Source organism: Dipodomys merriami, unplaced genomic scaffold, assembly GCF_024711535.1.
Source record: "Dipodomys merriami isolate MVZ:Mamm:240054 unplaced genomic scaffold, mDipMer1.0.p SCAF_4, whole genome shotgun sequence".
Taxonomy (NCBI): Eukaryota; Metazoa; Chordata; class Mammalia; order Rodentia; family Heteromyidae; genus Dipodomys; species Dipodomys merriami.
The window spans coordinates 88,361,457-88,379,406 of NW_027205603.1; the positions used below are offsets into that span (position 1 = coordinate 88,361,457).

At 51.1% G+C, this 17,950-nt stretch overlaps 1 protein-coding gene across 3 annotated transcripts in view; it reads right to left on the reverse strand.

The window, feature by feature from the left end:
* Positions 1-4,200, reverse strand: part of St3gal1 (ST3 beta-galactoside alpha-2,3-sialyltransferase 1) — a 55,332-nt gene extending 51,132 nt beyond the window's left edge. For all 3 annotated transcript variants that reach the window (XR_011365714.1, XM_069991449.1, XM_069991448.1), the window contains exon 1: positions 4,052-4,200. The gene's annotated coding sequence lies outside the window, so the exon portion shown is untranslated. The remainder of the gene's footprint in view (positions 1-4,051) is intronic.
* Positions 4,201-17,950: the final 13,750 nt, after the last annotated feature.

Below are 17,950 nucleotides of genomic sequence, written 5' to 3' on the forward strand. Positions count from 1 at the left end.
GATCAACACATGCAAGGCCAGGGCTCCATCCTTAGTGCATAACTAACTAAACAAATAAAACAATAACTTAGTGAGTGCAGGATCCAAAAGTTGCCCTGTGAATGGAGGGGAAGCGGCCAGGGCAGGGGTGGTAATAGCCAGTCTCCTCAGGTAGGCTGGTCTGCCCTGCTGGCTCTGAGGAAGAATCCAGAGCCAAAACTGCAAGACACAGGAACTATGCTTACCAAGGAAGGCTTTCCTAACTGTCCATGGGCCCACAACACCTCTCAATTTACAGGAGAACCAGGACCCAGAATAGCCTGGGTACCAAACTCCAAAGCAATTGAGCCCTGGCACCAGAATCTGAACCCCAACTCTGCCAGGTCCCCACACATGGGCTTCTCTGACCAACTGAGCTACAAGGGTAGGAAGGGGAGATGGTCTACACAGGTCATGTGATTCAACAAAGCTTCCTGTAAGCTTTGTTCCAGAATTCTTCCTGACCAAGTCTGGCCCTCCTACAGCACCGTGCACTCGTATGCATGTAGTACCTGCCGCTCCCTCTGTGGCTTCTCTGTCCAGGCTTCAGTTACTTGCAATCAACCCCAGTCTAAAAATAGTGCATGGAAAGTTCTAAAAGTACACTAGAAGAGCTAAATAACTTTTTTTTTTTATCACTGTGCATTGTTACCACTGGCCTGTTTTATTATTAGTGAATGTTAACCTCTTCATGTGCTTAATTTAAAAGCTTAAACTTTTATCATACCTATGTAGGGGAAAACAGTGCCTGTGTATCTAGGTTCTTCATTAAGGTCCCCAGCCTCCACCAGGGAGTCTCAGGACACGTTTGGGGGTAGGGGATCGCTCTATTAGGATGACTGGTAGGTTTTATTTTTCTCTTTCTTGTATGTTTGCAGGGGGAGGGACTTGTATTAGACTCCTGAAGGACAAAGCCCTGTCTAATGAGGAACCTACAGTCAGCAATCTTCTAACAAGAGCTGACCCTGTGGGGGAGGGGAGCACCTCCAGGCTCTTTCTTTGGGGGGGGGCTGCTTGGAAGGCAGGGCCATGGAAACCCACCTGCCATGAAGTTCACCCCCTCCCTGGGGCTCAGAGAGCCCCCATCCTTGTCGGGTACATCTATGGAGGTACCTTGGAGATACAAAGCTTCCAAATGGGCCCTAAAGTTTAGGAGGCGTGCTGGCAAGCCCAAGGGGGTTGGAGGCAGCCTGCAGTCTATCCCCAAGTCTCAGCAAAAGTGAGTTTCCTCCTGTTGCCCCAGAGCTGTGAATGGACCCATTCTTAAAGAAACCTTCCTTAGCTAGGTGCTGGTGGCTCATGCCTGTAATCCTAGCTAGTCAGGGTGTGGGGGCTCATGCCTGTAATCCTAGCTAGTCAGGGTGTGGGGGCTCATGCCTGTAATCCTAGCTAGTCAGGACAGTGAGGTCTGAGGATTTTAGTTCAAAGCCAGGCTGGGCAGGAAATTCTGGGTGAGGCTCTTATCTCCAGTTAACCACCCGAAAGCCAGAAGTGGAGCTGTGGCTCCAAGTGGTACAGCACTAGCCTTGAGCAAAAGAAGCTCAGGGACAGTGCGCAGGCCCTGAGTTCAAGCCTCAGGACTGGCGAAGTTAAGAAGGAAGGAAAGGATGAAGGGAGGGAGGGAGGGAGGGAGGGAGGGAGGGAGGGAGATCGGTCAGTGCTTCCAGCAAGGCGGTGGGTGGGATGCTGAGGTCTGCAGCTCAGGAAGGTGAGGCTGAGCGCTGCTCAGCCTGGGCTTGGGGCTGGCCGGGGCGGTACTGCCCAGGAGCGAGGCAGACGGAGCAAATCTGAGGTCTTAATCAGACTTTTATTTCTTTACTTATTAGAAGCCAGGGGATGCGATCCTGTGTCCTGGGCCTGCCCTCTGCGCGTTCCTCCACGCGCATTCTGCAGGACATCCTTACAGATAGAAAGAAAAAACCAAAACCGGACTCTAGGAGGCTGCTAGATGCTCCCAGAGGCGCGCAGGGGAGGGAGGTCAAGAGCGGGCCCGCACTCTGCACGCAGCCAGACCAGGACAGAAGCAGGGGCAGGGAAGGGGGTGATCTGCGGCGGGTCATGTCAGCGCAGCAGGGCCCCAGGCTGTGGAGCAGGAAGGGGAGGTGCAGGGCAGCGCGGGGCGCGCAGGCCGCGGGTCCTCTCCCGCACCGGGAAGCCCAGCGGCTGTACCCGCGGCGGCCGGCAGGGGGCAGTGCACCTCGCCTTTTAGGCGAGAGCCAGCCCGGGTGCCCGGGAACCGCAACCGCCGGTTTCGAAAGGAACTCGGGGCACCGCCCGCAGCCTCCCAGGAACGCGCCCGAGGCCGAGCGCGGCACACAGTAGGTGCCCCGGGGCACACGTGGAAGCCGGAAGGCTGGTCCGAGTGGATCTGACAGGGGGATAGCCATGGGGAGGGGGGCGGGGTGTCCCAGCCGCGGCCAGCCCCTCCGATCTGGCGGGCGGCGGGGGGAGGGCGGGGCGGGGCTGAGAACCTACTACGTGCCGGCGCGCGGTGGCGACGACTGCACACTTGGTTCCCAAGTTCCAACTCCAGCTCCTGCCCGCCGGATCACCTCCCTTTCTACCCCCAGCCCCAGCTCAGAAAGGGAGCCAGCTGGGCACGAATCCGATGGGAGAAGCGAGTGGATCCCCCGCCTCCTCCGGCCAGAAACCCTACGGAACGCCGGGCCCGGACCAGCTGCGGCGACGCAGCGAGCTAGTTCCGGCCCTCGGGTCGCAGCGGCTCCCCCACCTCCCCGCCCGGCTCGGGGCCCCGGGACTCCGGGGCGAGCGCAGCCCCCTCCCCGCCTCCCCCGATCGCTCGGGTGGCCAGGCGCGCACGTGTCCCCTCGCCCTGCGCGTGGCGGGCGCGGGTGGGACCCCCGGGGGTGGGGAGAGGCGGGAAGGGGTGGCCCGGGGATGATCCGGACACCGTCTCCCAGGCAGGGCAAAGGCGCCCCGGGCGTCTGAGGGCCAAGTCGGGCGCAGGCAGCCGCTCCCCCCCGCCCCGCCTCTCCGAAGTTCGGCCGCGCTTCCTCCCGCAAGGTCAAGCGCAGACACTCCGCGGAGAGTGAGGATCGGACGGGGGGGGGGGAGTAAAGTTGCGCCACCGTCCCGGCGAGCGAGCGAGCGGCGGCGCCCCGCGCCAGCCCTCCCCGCTCCCCCCATCCCCTCCGTGGGCTCCACGCCAGGGCGGCCCCGGCCCCGCGCGCGGGTCACACGCGCTCACGCGCAGACAAGTTGCTAACTTTTGTCATTTTTGGTTTCTTGGCAACAGCTCCACCTAACAGGGTTGGAACGGACTGCCGACTTTGCAAAGCACCCCCCGAACCCACACCCGGGCCGCGTTCCCTTTGCCCACTCCGATCCCCCGTTTCGTGCCGCGCCGCGCGTGCGGCTGCTGGGGTCCCCGGGACCCAACTTCTCCCCAGCCACCTCCCCGCCCTCCGCGACCCTAAGCTGCGCGCACACGGTAGGCGTCCCGGGGCCCGAGCAGCCTCCTCTCCGGCTCACCGCTCACTGAGCACCGCGACACCCGCGGCCCCCGAGCCCGGGACCCCCCCCGATGCGCTCCGGGGATGCCCGCGACACGCCGCGCCGCGGGGCCCACGCTCCCACCCGGGACCGGGCACCGGAGGGGCAGCGTTCCCGATGCGGGAGGCGGTGTCACCGGGGACCGCTCCCCGCGGGGCTCCAGGTGTCGTCTGGGGAAAGCTCCCCAGACCCCCCGAGCCCGGTCCCCCGCACCCCCCCTCTCCGGAGACCCTGCCCCTGGCCGCGACCCCGGTGCCTGGGGTCGTCTGTCCCCCGTCGTGTCACACCCCTCGCGGCCCCCTCCTCCCCGCCGCCGCGGATCCCGGCTCGGGACCCTCAGCCCGGCCCGGGGAACACTCTCCAAACTCGCGCGGGCGCAGTCCCCGCGCGCCCGGCAGCGTCCGGCTCCCGCGCCCGCTCCCGGGCTGCGGACGGCCGGAGTCGGGGAGGTGGGGGGGGGTGCGAGTAGCGTGTGCGTGTGTGCGGTGGGGTCCCGAACCCTCACCCCGCGCCGGCTCACCTCGCCTCGGCCTCCTCCCCCTCGTTCCTCCCTCGGGTCCGGGGCTCTTTGTCTTGGCGAAGTGTCGAAACTGTCTGGCATAGTGGCTCCGCCGGCAGAGGCCGGGCCGGGGAGGCGACGGGAGCGGCCTCGGGAACACCTACCCCCGAGTAACGGGAGGGGAGGCGGGGCGAGCGGGGCCCCGCCGGGGCGGCACCCGAGCGCGCCCGAGCCCCGGGGCCGCCTCCGCGGCGCGCGGCCCTCCCCTGCCTCCGCCCAGCGCCCGCCCCGCCGCGCCCGGCGCCCCGGCGCCCCTCCCGCCGCCCGCGGCTCGGCTTTCCCCGCGCTCGGGGCTTCCCGCGAGCGCGACGGAGCCGCGCCGAGCCACGTGGGTCGTGTGGGGCCGGGCCGAGGCCGGGGAGACGCGCCGGGCGCGGGGCTTGGGGGCCACACGATCGCCGCCCGGACTCGGGGCTCGGCGAGGACAGCTCCGCCGGCTTCCCCTGGCGGGGCCTGGGGAAAGGCGGCCAAGGGGTTCGGAGCCCGCGGGAGCCCGACCCCGGGACGCCGGCGAGACCGTGGCGGTGTCCCGAAGAGACCCCAGTGCGGTGCACCGCGGCGAGAGAGGCCGATCCCCCCTACCCCCGCTGGCGGCCGGGCCTGGCTCCGGACGGACTCTCAGGGCGCGGGACTCGAGGTGGGATTGGGGGGGTCGGGGGAGCGCGGCGGGGCTAAGGAACCGACGAGGCCTGAGCACCGGCCCGCGCGTCCGGGGATCGGAGCCGCGGGGTCCGCCCGGTGGTTCCCGCCGCCCTCCGCGGGGGCTTTCCTCCCGATTCAGGGGCTGCGGCGCGGTCCAGAGTCCAGGATTTGGGGAGGGAGGGTGGTAGTTTGCCCTCCTCCCCTCCCCCGCCTTCCCCTCCCCCTCCTCGGGTGAAGCAAGGGCGGTGGAGACTTTACATTTGGTGAAGGGCAGGAAGAGGAGAGTCTTGGAGGCTAAATGTGTAAGACATGTAGGAGTTGTTGCTTTTCAGCTCGGATCCTCCCAACTTGGCGGTGGAATGTGAAGAGGAAAGGGGCAAAGCACGCCTCGGGGGTGGGGGTCCTTCCTGCTTCCAGACCCAGAAGCTCCCCCAGATGCAGCTTCGGTCAGTGGCAGAGGAGAGAAAGCGCCGCCTGGCCCCCAGCATCCCCTCATCCGCGCGCTGGAGGGGAGAGATGGAGCCCAGGTGCCCGATCTCCAGCTAGTCCCCCAATACCTCCACTTACCAGCCTTTCCGGCCTAGCTGCCCCTCTCCGCCCTCCGCGCCCCCCCAGCAGGTCTTTGTGTGTGGTGAGGTGTGGGTGGGGATGAGGGGAAATCCTGCTTGCGTTCTAACCCCCCCCCCTGCTGGGGTTGGAAGCTGGGAGGGAGGAAGGGACTGGATTGATGGTCTGCCTGCAGGATAGAGGACTTGTGACACTTGAGAGGAAGGGAGAAAAACTGATTTAAAAGGGAGAAAGGGGAGTGAAAAAAACCACTCGATTGGAAAAAAAAAAACAGAGGGATGTAACCGTCCAAGCTGCAGTTGTCTGGAAGAGAAAAAGATCCAAACAAACAAACAGCACGTGGGAGCAGGCCTAAGCCTGGAAACCTCGGCTTACTTCAGGGGTCAGAGACCAGGCAGAGTTCAAGATCAGCTCTAGCTAAAGTGACTGAGACCTTACCTCCCAAACCAGGCTGCTGGGAGAGCCAAGCTTAAGTGGGAGAGAGCTTGCCTAGTTTGAGGCTTTGGGTTGCATTTCCCCAGGACTGCATTAAAAAAAACACGGATCTAACAAGCCTTTTTCAAGGCCCCCATCAGCACTAGATTCTTCCTGTTCTCAGCTTTCAGAGATAAGGTTTCACTATTTCTTGGCCTGTCCTGGGCCCTCTTACCTCGTGGAGTTGAGTTTGGAGTTCCAGTGTTCCACAGGAGTTGACCCCTGGTCCAGCCTGAGGGTCATCTTGCTGAGACTTTGATTTTACTGTATCTTCTAAAATGTGTGTGTGTGAGAGAGATGGGCAGTAAGTCACAGTAGCCGTCTCCAGCTATGGCCATCTCCTATAGAGCATCTTCTCAGCACCCAGACTTGATGCCTAGTGCATCACCCAGGTGAAACAATAGCTCAAATGGTCACTGCTAATCTCCCAGGGACAATACAGAATCAGCTGGCCCCTTGTTCTGTCTAATCTTGCTGTGGATGGGGAGTGTGCTGTGTTGTTTATTGCAAGGAGGATCAAATAAAACAGTGCATAGGGAAGTGCTTGAAAAAATGGAAAAGTGAATGTTCAAATATACTCCTAGAGCGTGGATTCTGGGGAGATAGGTTCAGCTTAGGCAAATAAGAAGTGGCCCTGGGTCACCCAGCTGGTGTAGCAGCAATGTTTCGGCCCTGGGAATGTTGGCTTCGCCCTAGACTACTTGCAGGATGAGATGCCAGTTCCTTAGTGAATGACATTGGTGAAGCATGAAGAAATCATCTTATTAAATGCAAACTCCTGTCAGAAGCCTCTTTCTAGCCTCTGGCTAGGGAGCTCTAGCTTTCTGACCCACTTACTACCTTTCTGTTATATGAATCCTCAGTAGGATGGACCTCTCCCCATATCCCCCATGACCCCTCCTTTTTTTTCTAGGTTGTGACAATACAGGCACATGGTGCTCTTGATACTGGACCATTTCCAGAAACCAGAGAAATAGGGCTGTGTGTCAGAAGTGTTTGCCTGTGTTCCTGTTGCTCTGTTTCCCTACGGGTCCTACTGGAGAACCACTGGAAACAGTCATTACTGGGAGTGGCTACCCAGTTCATCCCCAGGGAGCCCCCTGATTTGGATTTCATGCTCACAGCCACAAACCACTTCCAGAGCTGTCAGTAATGAATGCTAAAAAATGGATTGCATCCCCCCCCCTTTTCTGATCACATGACAGTGGAAAGATACCAGTGGGTCTCGTCCACATTCTGGTGATTGGACAGAAAAGCAGAAGGCTTCCTGGCTCATGACATGCATATGGAGGTACAGGGTACACCCCATTTTGTGTTTTGGGCAGTGCTTTACCTAAGTCTCTGGGCTGAGAGGAACACCCCAACCTTCCTTAGGGGAAAACAAAAAGAAGGTGAGGTAGGAGGAGAGATTTCCACAATCCCTCCCCACACTCCCCACAAGCTTCCTCTGTTAAACTTTGGGGTAGTCCCTAGAATTTTCTTTATGTATATCTAGCCCTCTAATAGGGGCCAGCTTCCCAGATGGACCTTCTCTGATGGATAGGTCTCATTCTTAGGGTCACAGGTCACCAGCTATACCTGATTAGGCTTACTGGGTCTACCCTGAGGAAGGAAAGCCCTCTGATACTGCCCCCCCAGTCCCCCCCCCAAGTCCTGAGAGTGGTGGAGGGCATTTGAGTTGGCTGAAGGAGGCATTCACGGAAACATTTGACTCACTTTTCATACATATTAGACTCAATACCTATGCTCAGCAGCTTCTGTCATACCTTGCCAGAAATTGACTCCAGAAAGAGACTTTTGTCTCAGTCTGGACCAACAAAACTAGGAGATCAACATGCTTGAGTCTTCTAGGAAAGATATTCTGAACAGGAAGGAAGCTCCTTGGTAGAGCCCTTATGTGGCATGCAGGAGTGCCAGATCCTGGTACATTCTGTCTTTCTCCAGCACGAGGAAGAAAAAAGAGAAAAGAAAGCCGTGAAAAGTGTATTTCCAATTGGGCATGAACAAGAACTTTGTTGTACAATAATAGTGATTGGACTCAGGGCCTCACACAGTCACATTCCTGGTCTGAGGGACTCAGAGACAAGAAGTACAGGGGAAAAAAAGATGAGATTTTAATGGCTGTCTCGCACCATTGGGTATTTGATGGCATTCATGCTCTGAGGTGGTTGTTTTTTGGTTTGTTTTTTTGTTTTGTTTTTTCAGTTGTGGAACTTGAAGTCAGGGTCTGGCTCTGTCCCTGAAGCTCTTTTGCTCAAGGCTAGTACTGTACCACTTGTTGCCACACAGCCACTTCTGGTTTTTGAGTGGTTAAGTGGAGATAATAAATCTCATGGGGATTTTTCTGCCCCAGCTGGCTTTGAAACATGATCTTCAGATCTCAACCTCCTGAGTAGCTAGGATTACAGGCATGAGCTTTGGTGCCCAGCTCTCTGAGACAATTTTATACCAACTGTGTATATCTCTCCTCTCAAGTCCTCACTGGTCTTACTGCTCAGGTTTACATTCATTCTGGGACATCACCTAATTTAATTGCTTTCCGTTGGGTAATTCGAATACATGTACCTCTTGAGGTTGGCGAATTTTAGAAACAGGGTTTGGACTATCTTACCCCTGGCCCCTTGCTCTTTTGTGGCAGGAAGGCTCTTCTGCATATGTGTTTTTTGGCTGGTACACAGTTTCTACCATTTTCTCATTTTATTATGGTCCATTGTTTCCCTCTCTGATTGGCCACTAGTAATCCATAGGTTAAAGGCTTAGTCACCTGGCAAAAATATTGGGTGGTGTACCTTGAAGAGGTGGAGCCTTGTGAGAAGTCCTTGGGTTACTGGGGATGCCTCTGATGGGGATTCTGGGACCCTGCTCTTCACCCTTCTGCTCTGGTTGGAGATCTGACCATGTTCCTTCAGGATGCCCTGGCCATTCTGGATTCCCGCCAGAGGCCACCGGAGCCACCTAATCTCAGAGGCAAATAGACTTCATTTCATAAGCAGCCTGTGTCAGGCAATTTGTTGCAGGAATGCAAAGGAGACTAACTCTCTGGTAGATTCAGAGTTTCTACCATACCATATTTAAATCCAGGTTTTCCACTGCATGAATCAATTAAAAAAATTGTTTAGGTCTCTGTTTAGCAGTTTAGAACCTCCCTTTGTGTTCCCACTCTTAATACTTTTAATTGTTAAGAACATTCCAGCTATATCATTTTGGTGTAAATTATTGGGAAACATTGTCTCTTTAAGATTAATGTACATTAAAGAGTGAATAAATGTGGCAGTGGTCCCACTGGACACTATGTTGAAAATGAAATATACAATTGTGGTGTGGATGGGAGGAAAGGGGTGATAATGTCTAAAAAGAAGTGTACTCTTTAGCTGACTTTTGTAACTATAACCCTTCTTTACATCACCTTTTTAGTAACAAATATGTTTTAATTTTCAATAAACACTAAAACTGAGTATATATTGTGAGTGTTTTATTGTAGTATACACACACACCACCCATAAAACTTTGGAGTTCTAAAAGGTTTTATATACATTATTTCATTGAATCAGGGAAGCAGTGTCTCCATTTCCTTGGTTGTTATAAAAATGTATCACAAACCAGGTGGCTTAAGCAACAGAAATGGATTGTCCCCCCTTTCTGTAGGTTAGGGGTCTGAGATTAAAGTATAGGGGGCCACATTGCTTTCCCGAATGCTAGGCCTCCTGTCTTCACTTCTGATGGGTCCTTGGGTAAGGGTAGGACCACTCCAATCTTTGCTTGGTCCCCTTGTTGTGTATGTGGCCCTGTGTAGAATACTTGATACTAGGTATATTGGTCAAAGGCTTACCCTTCTCCTCTGTGACCTTCCCCTGTTTTCTTTTTAAAATATTATCTTCAAATAACTTACCTGGGGTTTCAATGGATTGTTTACGTGAGTAATACATCTTGATCAGAGCTGCTTCTTCCATCATTGTCTGCCCCACAGATCCCTTCTCCCACCCGCCTCAGCCTCATTTAGTTGCTTAGTTCCACAGACACATACACTGACCATTAGGACTCTGTCTGCCCATCATTTGTCTGACCGCCACTTCCTTCAGCCCTTGCCACCCCTTGAGTCAAGACTTGTTTCAGGCTTGGAAAAAATTATATTAAGTGAAGTAAGCCAAGCCCAAAGAAACAAAGGTCCCATGGTTTCCCTTATTTGCAATATCTAGAATATGTATGAGTCAAGCAGGAAAGGTCAGATAATGTGATGTAAGGAAAATGAACCCTTAGATAAGTATTTAAATGCTTTTTTCTTTCATGCGTTTGTTTCTAACTCATTTATAAGATTATTTCTTTGTAGCTTTGTAAGTCCCTCCCCCACAGTACAACCCCTGCTTTCACTATATTTGATGTCGGTATAATTTGTGGAGGAGATGGGGAAAAACAAGTCATTTAAGGATACAGGTGGACCCGATGCAACTATGAGAAGTACAAGTCCTCATGTCAAAAATGAACTTTACAACTTTGGTTGTGGGGGGGGGCGGGATTGGGTGGGGGGGTGGGGGGATGCTGGGAAGGGATGTGAAGGGTAAACAAAGGAGGAGGCTGCAATGCTTGATAAGAAATGTACTCATTATCTTGCCTATGTAATTGTAACCCCTCTGTACAGTATGTTCACAAAAAATTAAAATAAAAAAAAAAGACTTGTTTCAGCAAGCTGGTGTTCAGTTTGTTACGCTGTTAGTTGTTTGTCTCACTCCTGAATGTACCGTCCTTCAGTCAGCTTGGTCAGTCTTATATGCACATAGACCTGTAAGTGTTTTCATCTATAGTTTAGGTCCAACTTCCAAAGAGAAAACATGTGCCCTTTGTCTTTCTGAGCTCGGCTTCACTCAATATATTTGCCATTGAGATGTATCTAGTACTTCTCCGGGCAGAAGCAGCGCCAGCAGGCCTAACAGCCCAGGAACACTGGTTCCGTTACAGGTTCGTAAGACTACATGGCCCAGGAAGACTTCATTGCTGATTATCATGGCCTCTCCAGGCCCAGAGGCTCCCCAGAGCCCTCAGGTTTCGAGCAAGGCCCACAAGGGACCTGCCTCTGATCTTGGGGGGAAGCTGTTGTCAGTGGTTCCATTGCTCCAAGATGCCAAGATCTTGTATCTCCTATATACCCCTGGTATCTCTTATGACTGGAATCACTGAGCATGTCATTACTACCAACAGCCACCATGGGAAACACACCCAGAGCTTCCAACAGTATACAAAGTTCATTTGCACACACCTTTTAGCCTTGCTGTTATCCCGCTGGCAGGCAGTGTAGGTGGGTTGAAACTGTGTAGTTTCAAGATCCACGGGAGCATGATCCAAGTGTCACCACAGCGTCCCATCTTCCCAGCTGGAGGAGCCATGATGCAATAGTGGGTATAATGCAATCACTCCAGGGTCAGGTCCCCAGGCTGTGTGTGTGTGTGTGTGTGTGTGTGTGTGTGTGTGTGTGTGTGTGTATGTGTGTGTGTACACAAACAAGCTTTATGTACTATTGGAAGCTCTGGGTGTCTTTTCCATGGTGGCAGTTGGCAGTGATGGTTTGTTCAGGTATTTCAGTCTTAGATACAAGGGCTCTGACCTATGGAGGCAGCCTAGTTAGAAGGATCTAGTGTCAGAAGTGGCATGGGTGTTGGAACATATTCAGGGCTGATCAGGCACCGAGGAGAAGGGAAGAACTCACATCTCGGTTCCTCATGGTAGTCAGAGGCGTCAGTCCCCCTGTCCATCTCCTACTTCCTTACAGTAGAACACTGCCTGCCAGTGGGATGACAGCAAGGCTAAAAGGTGTGTGCAAATGAACTTTGTATACTGTTGGAAGCTCTGGGTGTGTTTTTCATGGTGGCAGTTGGTAGTAATGACATGTTCAGTGATTTTTCAATCATGTAAGAGATACCAGGGGTATATAAGAGATACAAGATTTTGGCATCTTGGAGCAATGGAACCGCTGACAACAGCTTTCCCCCAAGATCTCTCGTTCTGTGAGAGAAGAAAGACAGCCCAGTCTTAGTCCTGTTCTGTACTGTACCACATGGAGGTTTTGCTATTCTTATAACCTGTTGACAACTGTGACACCAGGTGGAGAGTGGCCGGCTCCAAAATACAGAACCTCCCAGGAAGGAAGAGAGTTGAGGAGCTTTGTTTTTATAGATTATACATCCATTTGGAGCTAAACATTTATTTGCAAGTCACTTTGGTTACCAGTCTCAAATAACAAACTACCCGAAACCGAGAGGCAGGAGACAGCTGTTGGGTTATGAGGCTGGTCCTGGGGGGCAGGAATCTAGAAGGAACCAGCCGGACAGCTTACATAACTTACACAATCCCCGATCCTGTCAGTGATTTCTAGACGATGGCAGGTCATCCCTAATGTGATCTAAACACTATGTAAACAGTCGCTTGAGTGCCATTTATGGGAGGAGGAGGTCTGCACAACTTCAGTGCAGGCGCAACTTGTTGAGCTTAGTTTTGGTCTGGAGACACAGCATCAGAGGATCCAGAGTGCTGTCTGCCCTCAATGAGAGGAGTGGTCAAGGGTTGGTGGCTGTGTTTTAGAAAGTCGTGGGCAGGTGACTTTCAGGCTGTAGGTGCTTGGCTGGATTGACAGACAAGAGGTAGTGGAAGCCTGGTGAGAAGCAGAGGACCAAGGGGTATTGTGAAAAATGAAAAGAGCCAAGAATTGAGCCCTCCCCGGGACATGCCTCCCTTGTTAGAGGCTGCTGAATGAGAATTCACTCACAAACAGGACACCGTAAGGGCAGCCATCTTTTGCTGTAGCCCAGGTAGGAAAAGGACCTCAGCTATCTGAGACTCAGGTTCTTTCTGGGGCCAGACTTAGAATTCTGTTCCTGGAATTTTAGTGTGCCCCAAAATGACAGGAAGCTCATTGTAAATATACCCCCCCAGGTGTCCCTCTCCCAGAGATGCCAAGGCAGTCAGCCTGCCCTGGGGCCATGCCCCTGTCTTTTGAAACCAGTCCCTGCTGCTTGGGCTGGGCTGGCCAACTCAGGTTAAACCAGAGCAGCATCAACCAATTTAGCAAATCATCATTGAATGTTTGCTGCATGCCAAGGTCTGTTTCTCAAGTGTGGATGCAAAGAATGGTTGTGTCTGCCCACGGGGTGGGGGGTGGGGGTGGGCCTGGTATGGAGATTACAGAGCAAAAGCTGATGGTTGTTATGCAAAGTGCTTCAGAGGACCACAGGGTGTTATGAGATGATGGGTGGGGACACAAAGGTGGCCCTGTGTGTTTGTGTGTGTGTGTGTGTCTGTGTGTCTGTGTGTCTGTGTGTGTGTGAGACACCATGGGACCCAATTTGACAGGATGGAAACTATAGCTGAGATAAATCCAGGGTATCTTTGCAATTGGAAATATAGTGTTCTATAATGTTCAATGATGTTACTACTAAATAAAGTCAAAGCAGGTGCAGAAATGGAGGGATAAAATAAATGCATCAATGGGGCTCCCTAGACTCTATGTTGAAAATGAACTATACAACTGAGAGCAGGTGGCTCACACCTGTAATCCTAGCTACTCAGGAGGCTGAGATCTGAGGATCGCAGTTCAAAGCCAGCCTGGGCAGGAAAAACTGTGAGACTCTTATCTCTGATAAACCACCAGGAAAACAGAAGTGGCGCTGTGGCTCAAGTGGTAGAGCACTTGCCCTGAGCTGAAGAGCTGAAGGACAGTTTCCAGGCCCAGAGTTCAAGCCCCATGACCAACAACAAAAGAAAATGAAAAAAAGAAAATGAACTATACAACTTCTGGGTAGGGACCAGAGGGAAAAACTGGGAGAGAGCCAGGGAACAGGTGGCATTGTCCAAAAAGAAATGTGCTCTGTATCTGACTTATATAACTGTAACCTCTCCATACATCACCTGTATAATAACAATTTAAAAATTTTAAAGAAAAATCAGACAGAATGAGATTACTGCGCCTGAAATTGGAGACCTCAAAGTTAGTTTGATCATCCTTGACAAGCAATTATAGGACTTTTAAGGGACAGAAAATGTGCTGTATTGTCATTGGGTGGCCACTTAATATCCAGCCCTTTTAGTTAGAGATTGAGACACCAGACAGAGGGAGCTGAGGCCCAGCCCTGCCTGCCACTGGGGACCCCTCACGGGCACTGCTGGGCAGAGGTTTGCACACCTGAGCCTTCATGTGAAATCTGCAAAGTGGGCTTCATTGAATCCGCCTCTCAGATCATCTTAAGGAGAAAACTATCTTAAGAAATATTGCTCTCCTGGTGCCAGACACTTCTAAAGCTTTCAGTAAATGTTGGTCATTACTAATTTAAAGTTCCTTATATAAGTTCTGCTTGTCAACATTTCTACAAGATTTTATGAATGAGGATGAAAAATTACATAGTTTGGGAATTGTCAAATATCAGGGCTCTGCTGGGCCAACTACATCTGTCTAGGAATAAAGTACGGCAATTCTTTGCCATGATTCCTTCCTTCCCTCCCTCCTATTCTCTCCCTCCCTTCTTTTCTCCCTCACTTCTTCATTCCTTCTCTATTCCTTCCTTTCCTTCCTCCTCTTCTCCCTCCTTCCTTCCTTCCTTCCTTCCTTCCTTCTTTCCTTCCCATATTCCTAAGTTTACTTTCCTGGAGACCTTCATTGTGACTGACAAATATACAGAATACAGGGTCACCTGAGTCACTTCATGTGTGTGAAGTGGAGCTTAGTGAACATAGCCAAGGCACATACCCACAGCTTGCCTGCCTGTGAAATGGGGGGAATGGCAGGCTCAGCCTTCTAGGATGGCTAGCAGGTTCCGCGAGGCGATGAGTGAATGGGGCATGCACATGCTTCATGCTTGCTGAGTCACATACTGGTGTTTGTATATGTATCCATCTGCCAAGCATTTTTGGTGTTAACTTACATATTTGGAACAGCAAAGTCATAGAAGAGAAAAGTTAGTGTTAGCCTCTTGCATTTCACGGTGTGCATTCAATGATTCAGGAGGCAATTGAGTCTACCCTGAAGTTGTGTTGGGAGCAATGGCCTCAGTTTTGAGATGTATGACGTCCTCACACTGATTTTGAGTGGCAATTTGATAAAAGCCATTTGCAAGTTTTTTGAGTCCCTTAGGACTGCATTTTTAGCCAGACCTGGGCAGGAGGCTGCACTACTGAAGTTTCCTGTGGGTTGCGGGATGAAGGATTCACAATTTTATCTCTGCAAATCCGATAATGGTGTCTCTGGCCCTTAAGATTGTATTTTCTTGTAGAAAACTCAAAAAACAACAGCCTAGTCATTTTCCTTTTCCAGACCCTGAGAACATGGCTGGTAGGGCATTTTAGAAGGCCAGGTCCCCGGCTTCATCTGCCTTGTCATTCTACAACTTACATAATAAAGAAACACCACCCACATCCAAGCCTGTCTTACAGTACAAATTGCTTACTCTAATTCATTACTAAATCTTTGTGCTAGGCATCCAGAAAGAAAGAAAATAATACTCTTTACCTTTAAGGACATTTCCTACAGATTCCCCACAACATTTCTGCTTAAATCTTATTCCTCCTACCATTCCTAATGATCTAACTTTGAGAGATACTGAATAAATATAATCGTAACTCTAGGTACCCAGGAGTTTAGGGAACACTCTAAGCCTGATATTTGGGAACAAATAGCAGTCTGCGCTGCAAGGCAATAGGGGTTATATCACTAAACTTTGCTTGAGGCCAAGGGTACCCGACCTGGGTCCATCTGGAGAATGTGAACTTGTAGCATCTTGTGGCTGTACTAACTAGAAGATAGAACATGCACAACTCTGATGAAGAAAATTTTGTGCTTCCTCTTAGAATCCTGGCCAGAAATCTTGGGCTGTTAACTTGTAAATCTAGGACAGCAATGCTCTTGTTTATCTACCCAGTGCTGAGTCCCTTTACATATAGGAAAAGCTTGGGGTAACAAAGAGAGAGAGACAGAGAGACAGAGAGACAGAGACAGAGAGACAGAGAGAGAGAGAGGTGAAAGCAATGTACAGGCTTCTATAGGTGGTGATCAGCCTAGCTTTGGTCTTTGAGCCTTTTATTAAAGATAGATTGGTCTTTTAGTGGCAATTTAAAATGCAACCAAGTAGTCATTTATTTCATTTATAGTTTCATTAGTTTATTTACTAATTTATTCACTTAATACATTGGCTTTATTTTTCAGTGAGGAAAATTTTCCAGAAATATTGGCAAACTTACCATGTTGGATTGTTTAATAAAGGGTGGAGAATGAACATCTGGCCCGCAAAATATTGCAGCTGCTATAGACTTTGCCAACTGATAAAGACAGATGTAAGACAGGGGATACTACTCTGCTATCAGAGTTGGAGACACATCCAGCCCTCAGATGACAGGAGACACATGTCTTCTCATTAGCTGCTTGAAGTCCATCTGCCAGTATTGATAATTTTGTGTGGTTTGTGAATTATACTGTAAATACCCAAATGGTCCTGGCAAAAAAACAGAAGTTGTCCCAAGAACAGAAGTCCTTCTGCTTGTAAGTTTACTTATTGCTTTATGCTTTTGAGTTCTTTTGCTTGTCAGTGTTGTTTAAATACTGGGGGTGACTTTAATTAATTTGTTATCTGGTCTGTGTTTAAGAAGATTCACCTTTTTGCAACATCGAAGAGACCCTTGGAAGAACTGGTTAAAACAGTGTCTCTGTTTACATGGATTCACAAGTTGAATTCAAAGACCCAAGGAAAATTGTGTTCTCATTATTTTCTTGTTAGCACACTTTATCAACCTCTAATACTCTTATTCCGATGCTCAAAAGCTGCTTTTTATACAAAACAGGATATTTTTTTCAAGTGCAGAATCACCTCCATCTTTGTTTCTGTAACCCAAAGACACACAAAATAAGAAGACTCTAGGAATAATTTATTTCAACACCAGCAGAGCCATTATACCTTTATTTGTCATCTGTGACTCTTAGGGGTGTCTTGTGTTGGCCTTTGTTTCAGAAATGATCCTCCCACATTCCAAGAGCAGCCAGTCAGCTGCCCTCTCCCTCAGAGGTAGATGGAGGTGACTCCTGTCACTTCCCCTGGCCTGCTGCTTTGTGGTTTCAGCATTGTTGTCAGAATCCCTGACACTGAAGCTAGTTTGAGTGTTCAAACCAAGCTGATACTTTCTAGCTGTGTGACCTTAAGGTTCTGCACTTAGCTTTTCTGAGTCTCAGTATCCTCCTTCGATTCTTATTTCATAGGGGTGCAATCCCTTGCTTGGGCGTCTGCATTTCTTCTTCAAAGAATGCTTCCAGAGGCACAGACGGCCTTACTAGTCTACTGATGGATCCCCCAGCCCCACTGGAGTGATTTAAGATACTCAGATAAACACACTTTGAACAGAATACCAAACTCATCTGTTAGGGTCTGCCTGGGAGAACAGCCTGTCTTTCTCTCAACACCACAGCCTTACCAGAAATCACCTACCTCAAACTAGTTAGCACCTGACTGTCAATCACCTGACTGTGAGTCAGCAAAGGACCTCAGGCTCTGAGGTCACTTCCTCATCTGCTGAGGTCACTTCCTCATTTGCTGAGGTCACTTCCTGAACTGCCCTGGTTACACCTCCTTCGGACAGTGAGAGGTTCCCTAGGCTCTGAGATCACTTCCTTATCCGCTGTGGTCCTACCTCCCAGCTTATCTATATCATCCTACTTAGCCACAATCTCCTCCCTCTTTTCTTCTCTTCTTTCCCCATGCCCCTGTCTCATGGGGACCAGCAGTTTTCTCTCTCCCTAATAAACTCTTTTCTGCCTGTACCACGTGGCAGTCTCCTTCCAGACAACTTACTCTACCATTTAATGTATTTTGCATATCTCTGTGTGCAAGCCCACTAAGACCTTAAAGGAAGACACCCCAGGCACTCAGACTTGTCTTGCCCCAGCACCAGAGCCCAACCCCTATCACAGAAGCTTGGCAGTTACAATCTGTAGATGCCAGGGGCAGTGTCTGGTTCTGTGATGCCATGGTGAAAAAGGAACACATCAGCACCACTTTCTCGGGGCGGTGTGACAGTGTCAAAACAAGTCACAATCAATGCCATTAGCTTGGACTGGAGAGGGGAGATATTTGCAGAACAAGATCCGAGGCAGAGAGAAGACAGTGTGGGTGGCTGGCTCCTCCCTTCTCCTCCCTGCAGAGGGTTCATCCTGAC